Below are 18176 nucleotides of genomic sequence, written 5' to 3' on the forward strand. Positions count from 1 at the left end.
AACACTCGAAAAATTTCAAACATTTCGGCATTCCCGCAACACTCAAATTCACACTTCCTTCTTTAAAGTTCAAAATTGCCTTATGTGCGTTAAGAAACTCCATACCTAATATAATTTGTGTACTGAGTAATGGAACAATAATAAAATTAGCAGAAAATTCGTATCCTTGACAATTGAAATTTAGGTTGGTCTGTTGTTTAACTTCTACACCTTTTCCAGAAATCGCTCCTCGAATTGTAGTTTTAGAAATAGGTAACACAGGACAGGCAATAGTCGTTTCACATATACAAAAAACTGATTCACTAATGACGTTCAATGGGCTCCCAGAATCTAAAACTGCAGTGAACTTATTCTTACCCACACATACTTCAATAACAGGATGTAAAAATGCGTCTACATTATTTTCCTTTTCGTCTAACAAAATGTCTCTCATGTCTTCCAGGCGTACGTAGTGTAAAGCCGTAGTGTCATTACTTTCTGAACCGTCTATATTGCTGCCAGAAGCCGAAGCTGCTAGTCATTGTCGATTGTTTGCGTCACGTCTTTGATTATTCGCCTCATTTCGCGGATCCATTTCTACGATTTGCACTTGTCTCTCTGAAGTTCTGTCACGTGGAGGATGCCAATTAGGTCCCTCCTGTCTGTTAGATACAAATTCTTGGTTGTGTCTGTTATTAAATTTTCTGTTTTCCTGTCTGTCTGCATAACTACTTCTTGTGTAATTTCGACTGTCACTTCTGAAATTATTGTTGTATCTACTACCCTGGTTATTTCTGTAGTAAGAATTTCTATTACTGTATGAATAATTTCTGTCTTGATGATACCGATTACTGTTTCCATATGATTGATCATTCCGGTACGAATTACCGTTGTTATAATTGTCTGTGTAATTTCTGTTAGAACGTCTGTTATTGTCATAGGGCTGGTATCTATTGTCCTGTCTGTTACGTCTGTCATTCTCAAAGTTACCGCTATAACGTCCGTTCCGATCACTATCCCTTTTCTCTGAAAATCTATTGTAATTACTGTTACTGAAAAAATTACAGGAAGTCCCGTCGTCATTGTCATATTCAAGTTCTTGCAACAAAGTCTTAAAAGTCTCAATGTCGTCTTTACATCTTCCGGCTAAAGCAATTTGTCTTATGGATTGTGGCAGCTTAGTTAAACAAATGCGAATTAATTCAGTCGGGCTATAAGGGTTGGAAAGGAACTGATTCTTTCGAATCATGTCTTCAAAATATTCCGCTGGCGTGCGGAACTCAGACTGTTTGAAATTACGCTGCATAATAAGGCTGTGTTTGACTCTGTCTTGCGTGTTCTCGGACCAATATGCCGATAGAAATGCATGATAAAAATCATTCAGATTATTACAATCTCTAATGAGTGCGCGCATCCGCGTCGCCGGTTCGTTTTCTAAATACCCACACATAAATTCCAGTTTGTGACTTAGTGGCCAATTTGGTGGAAGTGCGTACATAAATTGATCTAACCATGAACATGGATGTATGTCATTCTTAGAATTGCGGAAGATCTTAAATTTCCGAACAGTCAAAAAGTGTTTATAGTAAAAGTTTTCGCCTCGTGGCGACAAAGACCTACGGCGTCTGTCCCAATCCAAATGTCGATTATTGTCAAGTTCGCGCGCCTGGCGCTCTCTTGTTGCATCTCGTAAATGAAATAAATTACTTTCTTCAAACCCTTCTGCTATTTGTGATTCTAAATTTCTTCTGCTGTCTTTTCCTACGATTTCGCCTTCAATTTGTTTGACTTGCTTTCGTAATGCCTCCACTTCCCTTTTAACGCGTTCATTAAATTTTCCCTGATTTTCAACATGTTTATTTATGCTCTGGTACTCTTCGGTTTCTGCAAATGGCAATGGTGCTGTGTCATCTGAATCTTTGTCCCCATTTAAACTAAGACTTGTCAGTGTAACTGAAATCTCCTCAACTCTTTCCGATAAATCACCTATTTGTTCTTTCTGTTTATTTACGTCTTCCGTAAGTGTCGCGACTCGGGTTTCAGTATTAACACATTTAGTAGTTAACTGTTCATACTGTTGTGTTAGGTTATTTAATCTGTCATTTGGTACAGATTCCTCGAGTCTCTCAAATATTTCTTCCTTATCTTTTGCACGTTGTAAATTTAACTCTGAAAATTTCTGTACTATCACGCGATCTCTTTCTTCCTGTTCTCTATCCTGTTCCCTTTGTCTAATCTCTACTGCAACTTATCTATTATTGTGAGCATTCAAAATCGGTTGTACTTCTTCTCTGATTTCTTTCTTTAATTCATCTTTCATATTTTTGAAACATGTCCCTATTCGTGAATCTAACCGTGTTTCCATTGTCCCCATCTGCGTTTTTAATTCAGATCTAAACTGCAATCCCAGTGAGTCTAACTGTGTTCCCATTGTTCCCATATCAGTTTTTAGTTCAGATCGTAACTGTGATCCCAGTGAGTCTAACCGTGTTTCCATTGTTCCCATATCAGTTTTAATTGTTCCTATCTCAGTTTTAATTGTTCCTATATCTGTTTTTAATTCAGATCGAAAATTTAATACTGCACTCATCAACTGCTCCATATTAACTTGTTCGAAATTCTTTTCGCCCCTAACATTTCCCGTAAAACTAACTTCCTTCGTCATAGCAGTAAAGCTATCTGAGTTCGATACTATTCCAGAATCTTCTGTCGTTAATCTCGTATTCTGTGAATTTTCTTATTGAGAAAAATTTTGAAATGGTTCCGGACTATCTTCCCGACTTATTACATTGTTTTCAACTTCATTATTCATCACACTGTTGTCCTGTGTTGGCGAGTTCGCCATGTTAACAATTTCGTCATTCTCACTATTCATCATTTTTGCCTTTTTCATCGATCGCGAAATCATTTACAAAACATATAAAACTCGTCACTATATGAAAATTACACACAATGACTCTTTATCTTCAACAATACCATTCACACGAAATATTTCCCTCAAACACGATTAATCGAACAATTGAAATAATTGCACCAAATCGTCAAACGCGTATGCAAGGCAATAAAAATTAAATTTGAGAAAAAAAATACCATTAGAAGAATGACAATTACCAAATATACACATGCAACATAGACTACAATTACTAAACTACAAATTACTACAACAATACTACTGTCTACTATTTTTACAATCAGAAGATTTCCAAGGGACGATCCTGGCAGGGTCGCCATGTGCATGGGGGCTTAATTTAAATATTAATGAAAATATTTTTTTTAGTAGCTGTAAGTCCGATTACGCAAGTCTCGTAAACGGCTGGCCCTGACTAGTTTTAGTACGCAATCTGACTGCTTAGAATGACAACAAAGAATGTAAGGAAATTTCTGTTAGCACAATTAATTAATTAAGTCCCCAGCAACTATAAAACCTACGAAACCAACAAAGCACAAGTGTAGCTGTTCTGTATGTGGTAGTATGACTCAACGCACATCTGGCACGGTTCTTCTTCAACAAGACAAGAATTTTTAAATACCAATTATACTGACGTGATAAAAGAAAATTAGAAATACTATAATTGTGCAAGAAAACCAAAATTACACTCTAATACAAGAACACAAGCCAGATGCTTTGTTGACTGAACCTGTAATGATGCATTATTTAGGTCACTGAAATAATAAAAGAATAAAAGAAAATACCTCCATATATATTGACGAAATGCAATCTGACCATTACAATATCTCCATTAGAACAACATCTGCTATCTCTCCCATCAAAGCACTGCATAAAACATGGAACAACACTCTCCACTACCACATCTCACTCTGACTTCACGACAAGCAGTGTCCACCACAACTTCTCGGTAAGAACTGCTTGCCGCTACGTCTCAATAATCACTGCCAGTGGTGGCGGCGGAACAATACTCTCTGACGCTGTGGCTCAGTGTAGCCACCTTTCATAACACGGTATCAAATGGGCCGATACACCAGCAGCAATGAAGCAGTTTGGCGTATTTTGGATTTTCCGATACACGAAAGAGACCCTGCTGTTATGCATTTGGCCGTTCACCTTGAAAATGGACAGCGTGTTTATTTCATGGAAGAGACTGCTCTACAACGTGCATCAATTGCGCCAAAAACCACCTTAACTGAGTTTTTCGAACTATGCAACCGACCTGGTATTCCAGCTCAGTTCGCAAAGACATTAATGTATACTGATGTGCCACGATATTTCACATGGAACAAACAGTCAAAAAAGTGGGAATCACGAAAGCGACGTGTTCCGGTTGAAGCATACAACGGCATATTTATGGGAAATACATTAGGCCGATTATACACAGTCCATCCAAAGCAACGCGAATGTTTCTTCTTGCGTATATTGTTGGTTAATGTTCATGGACCGACGTCCTTCCAATACTTGCTAACAGTCAATGGCATTTTGTACTGCACATACCATGATGCGTGTCGCGAATTACATTTGCTGGAAGATGACAACCACTGGAATATTACACTTGCAGATGCAGCATTGAGTTCCTCTCCTCATCAAATTCGCCAATTATTCGCCATATTATTGACGACATGTCTTCCATCTTAAGTTTCTGTCCTCTGGGAAAAATATAAAGATTACATGTGCGACGACATTCTGCATCACATTCGGATCGCTGATGAAGATCACAATATCGATTTTTCGCCGGAAATATATAACGCGGAGCTAATGAAGATTGAAGATATTTGCATTCTGATTTCGAATATGCCACTCATTTATTTTGGTATGTCCTCACCTAACCGCCCAGCAACAGACATCATTAAGAGCGAGATTCAGTGCGAACAACAGTTCAATACTGTCTCTTTCGTTGAAAATAGTGAGCAACTACTCGCTGATGAACAAAAGAATACATACGATAGAATTAATTTGTCAATTGCAGCAAAACAAGGTCTTTTTTTGTTTTTGACGCACAAGCTGGCACTGGAAAAACGTTTCTCATCTCACTAATATTTGCGCGCATTCGATCACAAAATCATATAGCGTTAGCAATTGCTTCATCAGGTATTGCAGCCACTTTGCTTGATGGCGGACAGACTGCGAATTCAGCACTCAAGTTGCCGTTGAACATTCACACAAATCCATATGCAGTGTGCAACATAAAAAAGCATTCCGGTATGGCTAAAGTTTTGCAAAAGTGCAAAATTATTATCTAGGACGAATGCACTATGGCCCACAAGTATTCACTTCAAGCTCTCGATAGAATGATGAAAGATCTCAATAATAACACCAGGCTTTTTGGTGGTGCCTTACTGCTGCTGTCCGGTGATTTTAGACAGAAATTTCCGGTCATTCCACGCGCTACATATGCGGATGAAATTAACGCATGTATAAAACAATCTTATCTATGGCGAAATGTCAGTACATTACGTCTTATCACAAACATACGTGTTCAACTGCAAAACGATCCATTGGCACTATCATTCTCCGAGCAATTGCTCAACATTGGAAATGGAACAATACTATCGTATGGAGACACACCATACATAAAATTGCCAGACAATTTCTGCAACATGGTAAATACGAAAGATACTTTGACTGAATGTATATTTCCAGATTTACAAGGTAATTATATTAAACATGAGTGGCTTCGTGAACGAGCTATTTTAGCCGCAAAAATATCGATGTTGACGCTATTAACTTCAAAATACATCACTCATCGCCCGGCAATGAGATATTGTTCAAATCAATCGACACTGTTACCGATCCTGACGTAGCAGTCAACTATCTCGTTGAATTTTTGAATTTGCTGGATTTACCAGGAATGCCACCACATTATTTGCTATTAAAAATTGGCTCATCTATCATTTTGCTTCGGAGTTTAAATGCATCTAATCCATGCAATGGTGCAAGATTAGTCATAAAAAAATTATGGGCAATGTTCTTCAAGCTACAATTTTGAACAGCAGATTTGAAGGTCAAGTTGTTCTCCTGCCACGAATCCCAGTGATCCCTTCAGACTCAACCATTCCAGTCAGACATCTGCAATTTAGAATTCGCTTGACATTTTCCTTGAATATTAATAAGTCACAAGGTCAAACAACATCGATTTGTGGGTTGGATCTAGAAAATTCGGTCTTTTCACGTGGTCAATTATATGTGGCACCTTCTCGCATTGAAAAACGGTCAAGTTTATTCATTTATACGCCTCAGGAATTGACTAAAAATATTGTTCATCAACTCGCATGAAGATAAAATTAAACAGACATTATCGATTATAACGAATTGTTTCAAAATAAAGAATAATGTAATTGTTAATATTATTTGTCTTTCATTTCATACTTCGTCTAATATCCTAATCGCTTGAAATATCATGCAGGACAACGTCTGTCGGGTCTGCTAGTCCAGTATAACTCTCTGGTGAATTTGTAATATACAGCTATAGTGCGCGTCATTTACGACGGCGGCCGAGTTTAGGTTCATTCTGCGCATCTGACGTCACAAAACACAGTCAGCCAATGAATAGAGAACGACGTTGCCAGAGCTCGATTGCAGTGCAGAGCACGGACGAGTGTCTTCAGTTTTAGAAACGTCTTGATAGCAGACTTTCTTTTATAGAAAGTTTGGAAAAAACATTCTTTACACCAGTTGCTTCATATTCTATTAATTAATTAAACCAAACAAACAATAAGCCTCCTAATTCAGGCGATAGCAAGGAAAGGTGTTTGTATCATTCTCACGAACCACTTTTTTGCAATAAAGAACAGCGATAATTGTTTATTTCCTATTGTACTTTGATGAAACGTCAGTAATTCATAGTCCTACCAACAGTGTTTGTCGGTATTTTGCGTGATGTTTTATAGTCCTCCAGGAGCTCGATTGAAAGACGAGCTGCGTTAGCGTAATGGTTAAGGTGTTTCGCTGCGAAGTGCAAGCTTCAGAGTTCAAACACTGTTTGGTGTTTAATATTTTCTTAATTTACAAACAATATCGAAGTGTCTTAAGTCATGAACTTTACTCGTTTGAATGTAATGTTTTGAAATTTCTAGTGCTTTGTCTCTTCATTATAATCATAATAAGTTTTCGTTTTTTCTAATTTTGTCCTCCAATATTTCTTTTCATAGCAGTTAAAAACAATGAAAAGGCACAAATACAATATTCATGTTCTCTGTTTTGTTTGTATATCTTCTCTTCCGCAGTCGCTGTTTTACCATTCATATTGTGATATATTCGTTTGTGACAGTATTAAAAGTATTATTTAGAGCAGAATTTCGGCTCGTACACTGCCGAGCTACTTGATTGTCTGACGCAATTCTTTGCTTCGCTGCTTTGGCAACATCATATTCATTGTTTTCGTCTACCTATGTGCACTGCGCCTCACTGACAATATGTTTTAGTTTCTATGTTTTATTACGTCCACAGTTCAGTTTTGTGTACTTCGCCAACTTTGTTTTAATCAGAACGTTTTTGAAAAAAGCGAAATGACTCTGGTATACATAAAAGTTCTATTATAGTCGCGAACGACGGAATATTTCTTAATATTACATACGACACCTATCTGGTACTTAAATGAAATGAGATATTGTTGTACAGTAAATTTTATATGAAAGTTAGGTATCTTCTCCACGTTTCATTCTCAACATTGTGGCAACTAAAATCGACCATACGGTAAGTATACGCTATGGACTTTTACCTCTGCAAACTCTTCAAAATTTCGTGCAATGGTTTACTACTTTTAATGCTGCACAATAACTGCGCTGAACATCGAAACAAAATTAAGTCATTTATGGGGGGAAGGTATCAGTCAAGAAGATGTGCAAAAATCAAATTTTAATGGGCCACATAGCTTTTGTGAAATCGAATGATACGTGTGTCAAAGCAGTCGGAACACCATGTGTCTGCACAGACGAGCAGTGCAGTGATGACAAAATCGCGCACAGCGCGGAATGCGGGGAGCACGTCTCTGTAGCAGCGAAAGGGTTAATGCGGCCGTGGTGGCTTTACTTGTTAAAGTGCGCGTAAGTATACTATACAATACTATACGATACTGTGGCGCTGCTTCTCTTGGCGCGTGCGTCGTTTGCAACTGGCAACGCAGCAATCTCCCGCGTCTGGGCGGGCGTGCGCGAGCCGCCAAGATAAAAGAATTGAACTATAGCACAAAGACGGTAGCATCTGTAGATGTTTAACCGTGATGGCCAAAGGAAATACTTATTGCTGAGGAGTACTGCTACAGAGAAATGGAAAAATACCACACACTGAGCCCAAAACAAGAAAATCCAATTTGGTGATCAAAAGTCGAAAGTAATGCTAATAACGAGGAGAAGGTGCAAAGACAAAGCAACAATTTCTATAGCTCTAAATAACAATGTTTTAAACGACTGAAATATTTGGGTATACCTTTAACGAACACAAACAATACATGACTGAAAAATGCAAGGATCTAATTCTTTTTGTATGTGTATCGGCATTGTTCAACTAGCGAGTTCAGGAGAAATGAAAGTAATTTAGATACGAGCTATGTGATACTACCAACATTGATATATACAGTACAGCTCCTATTTGAATCCAGGCACTGACCCTAAGAACAACATATAACCGTACGAAGATTCGAAAAATCAAGCCCCTGATCAAAATTAAGATTACTAAGGCTTACACAAGGACAGCTACTGATGCGTTGTGCATTCCTACAGGCTGTACGCTAGTAAATATCAAACTTCAGGCAACAGCTGAACAACATAAAATTATAAAACTTGAACACACGACCTATTTCATAGACACTCCTTTGGATTATAAATAGTTGTTCCATCTGACAGTTACAGTAAGTTTAGAAGAAAGTTACGAACTGTAGGAAGAGCCAACAGCGGTTTATACCGATGGAAGTTATTAGCAGAATGGAAAAAGTTCAGGAGTAGAAACAATAATTAAGAGCACACCTGCCCAATCAGTTTCATTACTCAGTAAAGATTGGATGCATCATTAACCAGGCAGAACAATTAGAAATTGTGAGCATTAGAGCACCCAGATAACTTCTACGAGGACATGTCTACTCTGCAATTCACATTCACATGTCTGGGAGAGGGTTCCTCGCATCTCCGTTACACTGCTGCGCGGGGTAGCTGCCCCGTCTTGGGCACCTTGCCACTGCTCACGCGGCTCTCCCCCCCCCCCCCCCCCCGGCGGAGGTCCGAGTCCTCCCTCGGGCATGGGTGTGTGTTAGCGTAAGTTAGTTTAAGTTAGATTAAGTAATGGGTAAAAAAGGCCAAGGGACCGACGATCTCAGCAGTTTGGTCCCATAGGAAAAAGTACCGTTACACTGTTCCACTACCGTTCCACTCCTTAATAGAGTGTGGGATAATGAACACTAGAATACTTTTGTACGAGCTCTCAGTTAACTATTTTCTTACGATGATAATCTCGCCCAACGTAGGTTTACGGCAATAAAATGTTTTGACGTTCTGAGGAGCAGGATGATGATTGAAATTTCGTGAGAAGTTCGAGCTGCAACGGAAAACACCATTCTTTAAGTGAATACCATCACAACTTGCTTATCATACATGTGACACTCGCTGCAACGTTTGACAATAAAACAAAGCGGGTTGCTCTTCTTTCAACTTTTCCGATGTCCTTCATCAATCCTATCTGTTAAGGATCCAGTACAGCACAGTACTACTCTAGCAGAGGATGAGCAGGTGTCGTGGACGCAGTCCCTCTAGTAGACCTGTTGCATCTTCTAAGCAATCTGCAAATAAAACGCACTCTTTAGTTTGCTTTCCCCACAACATTATCTATGTGAGGGTTCCAGTTTAGATTGTTTCTAACGCAAGACGCCTCTAGTGTTATGGCTATACTTTGCTACATCAGCTCTTGGTATGCATCGAGTATTTCCACTCGATATGCAAATCACTCCGGTACAATTCAAATAGATGGTAAGGATGTTAGTGAAAGGGAAAGGAAGGGAAACATGGTGCTGACGTATGAACAGTACCTGCGCGTCTTCAAAGAAATTAAGAAATAAATTATAGTCGCTTTGGGGACTGGAATGAAACAGGTATTCAGAAACACTGTGATTTGTTGACAGTTTAGGTCAATGTAGGTTAGAGCCAGAGAAAAAGAATTAAACAAATTCTCTCACTGTGAAGAAATGAGTGCAGAACCTAAGTTCAAGGAAATAAGTACGCTGAAGTGCTGGGGTGATCGGCATGGCTCATAAAAAAAATTGAGATTACTGTGGCAACAAAACTTGTGAAGATTCTAATTGAATCCAATGCAAAGTCCTTCAGATCATGATGAGTCCATCGATTTGGTAGGTGTGGCAGGCAAGCATGCGAAAAAAAGCAGCAACGAAGTCCTGGCCACAGATGACATGAACAAAGCGAGACCGATTGTTCAAAGTGAGTCTATTCCCTCGCGAGTGTGGTTCGTTCGCCACATTGGAGCGTATAATTACACAAGTTAAACAGCGCCAAACTGAAACGCAGTGGACGTGGGTGATGGTCTGATAAGCATCAGCTTCTTTCCTCTGCTGTTTGCTCCTCATTGTTCGTAGTGTCTCTCAATAAGTGCTCTCTTCGGTTCTCCACTCACGATGCCCCAAAAACTGCTGGTAACCCTGTCTAAATGAACGACTCAAACTCTGCCAATCGCAGACCTCGTCAGAAGGATGGCGTGCTCACTATGCCAAACATTTTATCTCATTCGGGAAGCCGCCAGTGCCGGCCAATGGTAAGCCATCATTCCCAGGTATTCCAACGCTGACCAGTCGTAGCTCAGCCTCACTTTCTCTCCAGCACCCCACGAGAACTGTGTTTTGATAGCGGACCCAGCGAGGCGTCCGCATGTTTCAAAGCTAGTCCTGACGGTGGAGTTCTGCTTTTTCGACCTTGTGAAGCGATGTTACATCAGCAAGGCGCCCGGAGTCGCGTGCTTTCATTGCCCGTTGAGCCGGTCACTCCCGCCGTCTATGGCGGTAGTCAATATCAGATTCGTGATACGTATAAAATGTAGCTGCCTCGAGGATGTGCGGAGCGCCGCCAATTCGAGGAAAATGAATCCCCTCAGAGAGAAAACACGCCGGCCCACTTGAAGGACCATGGAGAGACAGCCCGCAGGCCTCACCGATACGCTGGCTTGTGGGCGACCTTCCTCCGGATGCTGACCTGACCTCCAATCCTGTCCTTACGGCACCCCCTGGCCAAAGCTCTGCTATTCTGCCATCTAACTACACAGAGATTCAGGACAGCAATTTATAAAAATGAGGAATGGATAATTTCAGCAATCATCACACATGCCCCTTAATAATCAAGCCCTACATTACGTATACGCTACATTCTAGACAGCAAAATCTCACGTTATTGATTCAATAAATGCGCACAATTAGAATGAAGTAAGTATGAGGCTGACTACAGCCCGGCACGTTTCAGTAATGGTAATTTCTATGTATCTATTTGAATTTCCAGCCTTTAAATTAGTGTTATTTATCGTCTAACCGGAATTTAACGGATTTCTGTTCATACTCATGTGTATGACCTCACTCTTTTCCTTATTCTAAGCATACAGATATGGCGTCTACCATAAGTGATTTTCCTAATAGTTTTGATCTTCTGCTGACGTTACTAGATGTTAAATGGCAGTAACCTCTGCAAATCATCTGTCATATTGTCCCCTAAATCATTATGTAAATTAGGAACGAGGGAAGCGTATATAGCTTCCTTGGTGAACGCCCGATATCACTCCTGTTTTACTCCATTACGTTCCGTCGATCACTGCGTACTGCGGCCTTTCTGACAGGAAATCACGAATCCGAAAGCACAGCTGAAGCGAAACTCTATAGGCACGCAGTATGATTACACATCTCTTAAGGTGAATAAATTCTAAAACGGTAGATGTAATACCCGTGGTGAGTCAGCTTGGTTCGTAAGAAAAATGAAAAACATCTAAGAAGAAGAGATCACAAACAAAATTTGGGAATTGCGTCAGAGGAAATGGGATATTAACTTAGAATGGACAGAATCCCATGTAGGAAAAGTAATCAGGAAAGTCCTAAAGCAATCAGGAAAATTTTAGTTGCAAAACTTTCTTAAGAAAGAATATACTTATTCTAAAGAACAAATAAGGAACTTCAATAGATCCACTAAGACTTTCGGATTCATAAAACGTAGATTAAAATTCTATAGGAATATTAAAAGAATAGAGCTGACCAGATTAGCTAGGCAGATTGTTGAGTTCGATGACACTCGAAGTAAAGCTTAAAATGAGACAATAAAATGGATCGTGGTAATAAAAGGCCGCCTGAAAGAAGTGACGTGTAAAAGTACTTCCTATTTTTTTTTTGACTGTGGCAGTTGATAAAGGCAATGACTTGTGTATTTTTTTAAGGTTTCTTTGGTTTAGTTAGGCATACACATTAAAGCTGTGCTGCTCTACTGCTAACTAGATCTTGTAGAAATGGATTGAAATATTCAGTATTGTCATGAAGTCAAGTAGAGTTTTATTTGATCCTCCTCAATAATTCAATTAAAAGTTGAATTGATTTTTATACAGGCGCCTGAGTGCTTGTTAGGCTCACTTCTTCACACAGTGCGAGAGATAAGTTTAGTACAATCTCTTCGCATGTCTTCTTCTTCCTCTTTTCATCAACAATAAGATAGCAGGAAACAAGTTAAAAAAATTATGCAGGAAAATTCACTTATTACGAAGATAGGAAGCACTTGGTCTAAAGATAGGTGTAAGAGCCCACCCCGAGACACTGAAAGTAATATCGACAAAAGGAAAGGTTGCAATAAAATTTTGAGACACCCGTTGTTCTACTATGTATATATTCGTAGTGTGTGTGTGTGTGTATGATAAACGTGAGATCATTGGTATCAATAATATAAGCTATAAGTAAATCATATAACGTTTAGCTATATTAAAACACCGAAAGAGTGCGTGAATATAATACGGAAAAACAAAATTACGACGCTGAGCGAACACGTACGTATTATGCCCGCCATTCTTCCCGAAAAAAATGGAGTAGCCCCTTTCTTCGGTTCTGTGTACCGCGTCCCCACAATTTTTGTTGGGAAGCGAATAGTTTCCGTACTTTCTCGACAACGTCTTCCTAAATTATAATGAAGAACTGAGTTCTCCATTTCGTGGTTTGAGAAACTTGTCTAGATCGTTCTGTGAACAATGAAGACAGACGAAGTCTGCTTAGTCCAGGACTGGCGGTTGATATGATTTGATTGCGTGAACTAAGCTATTTTGCCTAAAAGCAAATGCACCTTTCTTCCAATTTAAAGGAAAAATATCCTTTCTTCGAAGAGCAAAAGCTTAGTTACCAAGTTCACTGCCGGCCGCTGTGGCGAGTGGTTCTAGGCGCTTGAGTCCCGAACCGTGTTGCTGCTACGGTCACAGGTTCGAATCCTGCCTCGGGCATGGATGTGTGTGAGGTTGTTTAGGTTTAAGTAGTTCTAAGTTCTAGGGGACTGATGACCTCAGATGTTAAGTCCCATAGTGCTTAGAGCCATCAAGTTCACTGTAGAATTCGCAGTGTCATATTTTCTGTTGCACATAGTGGGAACTCGGATAATGTTCGGCATAGTAAATCAAACAAACATAAACTGGCTTCTTCTGCTGCTATAGTAACAACTTCTAAAATGAGTAGCTTCTTCATGAAACAAATGATAGGTAAGTTTGCTTCACACACCCTAAGAAATTCTACTTACGTCCTTTCTATGGAACGTACGTTTAAAAATGTAAAGCATAGTCAGTGTAAACATGCTTTATTGGAGCGCTCTCGAGCTTTCACATTAATGATAACAACCTAGGAAATAAAATTATCATTGAGGGGTGACCTGATACTTCACCGTAATTGCTATAAGACATTTCAATCAAGTAAACTATGTCTAGTGAGAACCACACATATTACAGTCCTGAGCTATAATCTGTGTCAATGTGGAAAGGGTAAATAAAAAATAATTGTGAAATTCCAGGAAATTAAGGGGCTGCATTGGTAGCAGCGAGGAGAAATTCTGAATAAAATATCGTTTGTCATGATCGTAGCCACCAGTTCCATAGACTGCACAACAAATGTCATTAAAAATACTCTGTAATGTCAAGTTACGCTGTAAACGAACCAAAGCTGTAGTCTTTGTTAATAATGTATTAATTCCTCGGTTAACTTCTTAAAGAATATCTTGACCAAGTTAACTTCGTAAGTCTATCCACTGTTACCGGTAATCAAAAAGCAACAAAGTTTCTTCCAGTGAACGTTAATTATTTCATTTCAGGAAAGGGGGTGCATCAAAAAATAGTGGAATTCATATCTACTGAAAATGCAACTTCCACTCTAACACCTTAAACTGTGATATCGATTCTGCTTGATTACTACCTAGAATCAGAGTTCGTGTCCTCATCTGCTGACTATATTAACAGTATGTTTAGCGGAGCAAACAGAAGTGGAGGAGAAAATGTATTTGCCAAATTACAAGGAAACTTTGGTAGGAATTATCTTACAGGTGTTGGTTGCGTGGCACATATTATTCACAACAGTGCAGAAAGAGCTGTTGAGAAGCTGCCAACTGATATACAGGACATCACTTGTGTGTGGTGCGTGCGTAACTGCCGGCTGGCGCCAATGCGATATCGATATTTCCGCATACGTATTCTTTGATTTGGGTGGGCGGGAGAGCAGAGCTGTGCCGGGCGAGAAGCATATTTGGAGGCACGCTGTGCAGCGTCAAAGAGAGGTCGGCCCCAGGAAACATTAGTTGGCATGGCTCGTGAATGGAGTCCTCTGCAGGAGGCTGTTGACACGGAGCAGACCGGATTTGTCGAGGAACGCAGCGGCGTTGCTGTAAGATATGTGTGCGTCGGGGGGGGGGGGGGGGCATTGGGCAGCTGGCGTTCGTACGTGAAGCTGTTACCGCAGCAAACCACCGTTAGGGAATCTTGTTCGTATAATAGCATCCTCGGTGTTTTGGATCTGACTGTATGCCTCTCAGTTACGGCTTTATTACGGAGGGCATGTACCCGGTGTATTTAAGATTAAGCTGATGTCATTGTGTCACTGGACCGAAATTCATGAGTTTAAGAGAAGTGCTACCAGTAAATCAGGCCGGATTGTTAATTTAGGTGTTGTTGTTAAGCTTTGCTTCTCTTCTAAAAATGGCTGTGTATCAGCGGTATTAGGCTCCCTGTTGTAATACTGCGTGATGGGGCTGAAAATCTACCCGCCATGGCCGCCTTAGTTGAACTATATAGGATCTTGGGCACCGAGTATAATTTTCTAAATTAAAGTTCTATGTAACGGTGCGCGCTTTGGGCTTTAGGTTCACTTGCAAGGGCGCGTCTTGCGAGGCGAACCGTGCACGGGTTTATAGATCTGATATAATTAACTTTTTCTTGAGACATACGAGTCTCAACTTTATCTACGATAATGATAGAAGCTAAAGAAATGGATTAAAATTTGTGTCAGGGCAGGGACTGGAGATGCAGGAGACCCGGGTTCAAGTCGCGGCCGTGGCACAAATTTTAATTCATTTCATCAGCTTCTGTCATTACTGTGCACAGGTTGTTTGCCATTTTGTGTATGCAGTTATCAGGTTCCTTAATGAATAGTGTGCCTTATTTGTCATGTGCTCCTAAGTTAAGATCTGCCACACCATTTTGTTAAGTAAATACAGTAAGTCACTCGCAATGATATAAACTCATCATAACTGCTTATTTTGTGTGTTACAAGTTTAAGGTAGTGATACGGGGATGGCTATAATAATCGTCAGAGAGCATTTATTTCTGTTTGACGCCATACCGAGGTCTACCCTGTGGTGTTGTTATTTGTTTCTCATGGATATGGATAGTTCGCCTTTAAAATCATGTGCTTGTCTGTGTGCCTGTGTTTTCGTTTATCGATTTTTGCACTCTTGACGTAGTTTATTCAGAATCACTAAAATCATAATTATTAACAAATGCGAACTGCTAAAAGTGGCCGGTAATTGGTAATTCCTTATGTTTATTGCGGAGAATATTTTGTTTTGGGCCACTTCTGTTAAGTGTATTGAAGTGATAAATGAAATGTTTTTGAGTACTGATATATAATGGTTGCCGTCTCTACTTAAGCTTGGATTTTATGAAAGCTCCCGAGAAACTTTGATTTATTTGATTACTATTCCTTGATGGTTGGGGAAGGGATGCACGTCCTATACGTTTATAGTACAGGTCTATATATGATAAATACCGCGCTATCAAAACTATTGAAATTAAATTACTGGAACAAGTCCAAGGAAGAATTTCATAATAGATCGATTGAAAGTGTGAAAGGAAAAATGTATGAAACTGAAGTCCTGACTAAAATTACAGATCTTGCTCAGTGCATACTCAGGTCAAATACAGGAATCAAGCGTTTGTTTTCGAAAACAAATCACTATTAGTCATGTGACAAAACAGACGCTAACGATACTACAGTTGCCGATGCTCTGATTCTCAAGTGGAACCGAAGTATTCTTACCATATATTTTGGGTCCAGCTCTGGATGTATTACGACATCAACTTTATTTATACAATTGCACTTTTCACTACACATTAATTTTTTCAGAACTGTTTTGTGTACAATTTGGGCTGAACCACCAGTACCTATAATAGGTCTATCTTAATCAGTTTGAACTTTTGTAAAAATATTTTTCTCTCTTCATACCACTAAAATTACAGGTAGTGTTATCAGATGTATCATCAAGTTCATATTTTTTCACACACTGCAATAGATGTTGAGTTGAACTCTGAGCAGTGTCACATGACTTTTCATCGAAATTTAAATGCCCATCTTGAATTACCTTCTCCAGTCTGAAACGTTTCACTTCTGTTTGAGCTACCCACCGTTACTGTTGCATAACTAATGTTTTCCAAAGACATTCACACATAGTCACAAGATGGCGAAATAACGTTAACAATAAGTGCCTCGCTTTTGGTGCCAGAAGGTGAAAATTTTGTGTCGTATAACTTTTGAACGAGTTTAGATATATAGTACATATCGAGAAATGTGGTTTGGAAAATGGCGAGACAAAAAAACGAATAGAGATAAAACGCAGACTATTTCACGCACGAAAACACACATCTGAAACAATAATACAAAAATCCTCGCCATCCATAAAATTTTCAAACTCAGGGCATTTTTGCAGCCCCGGACTCACTAAAAAAATCAGGAGTGTAATTCATTCATTTAAAAATACGCAGAAAATTCTAGCACTGTGAGGCATTTGTAAGCGCTCTTCACTTGACGTATTAATCAACACTGGTCTGATGCGAAATCCATTTATTCAGTACCGTGTTTCCGTTAACACAGTTTCAGAAATTATGTATTAGTTGAACACATCCTATTTATGTGTCCCGTATTTTCATGGGGGAAAAATGGTAGCACAGTACCTTTTGTCAGCGTTGGACAATCGGCGTGCTTTCCGAAGCCGTCAGCGTTTGTTGCCGTTAGCTGCCACGTGCATGCGCTCCACGCCGCCAGACCTCGTAAAACGCACTGTCCGGGAGAGGACAGTGTCTCTCCGTAAGCGTCGATACGTCACGTGACCGCCAACCATCACAAGCACACGCGCAGCTGTGTGTGTGGGTGTTTAGGGAGGCGATAGTGCTGGTTGCTTCGACTCGATGGCTCGGTTATGTGTCGCGCTGTCCAGGAAAAACATCGTGAAACTCAGATAACGATCTGCTAGGAGATAAAGTGAAGATCAGATCACAAGTTGATCTTTCCTCAGCGTGCAATGTAGCAGGTGGTATTGCCTAAGTACTGTAGCAGTTAATATTGCTCTAGCGCTCCTCTTACTTGAGGTCTGAATTTAATGTTGTGTCAACAATGAGGCATTTGAAAACGAGTACCATCTCGAAGTCAGAGGAAATCGGTAAGTTACTGTCCATTTGCCTAATATGATTTGGGTTAACCACGAAAAATATAATTATAGACGGTTAGCGGTGATCTGAACCATTGTATTTAGGAAAGCGAGTGTAGTGCCTCAAAACTGCACCGCAAAGGTCGGTATAGTAAAGTGACTTACCCAACCAGAATAACGATAAGGGAACCTGCAATTTAAAGTGAAATACGAACGACGCCGAAACTTTGAATTTTTCAGATACACTTATCATTATCAGAGCTGAAAGAAGTAATAAGTGACTGGTATCGTAATTAAATATTGTTATTATCTTATTTATTTATACAACCGAAGCAAACCGGAAATAT

Source organism: Schistocerca cancellata, chromosome 2 (assembly GCF_023864275.1).
Source record: "Schistocerca cancellata isolate TAMUIC-IGC-003103 chromosome 2, iqSchCanc2.1, whole genome shotgun sequence".
Classification (NCBI taxonomy): Eukaryota; Metazoa; Arthropoda; class Insecta; order Orthoptera; family Acrididae; genus Schistocerca; species Schistocerca cancellata.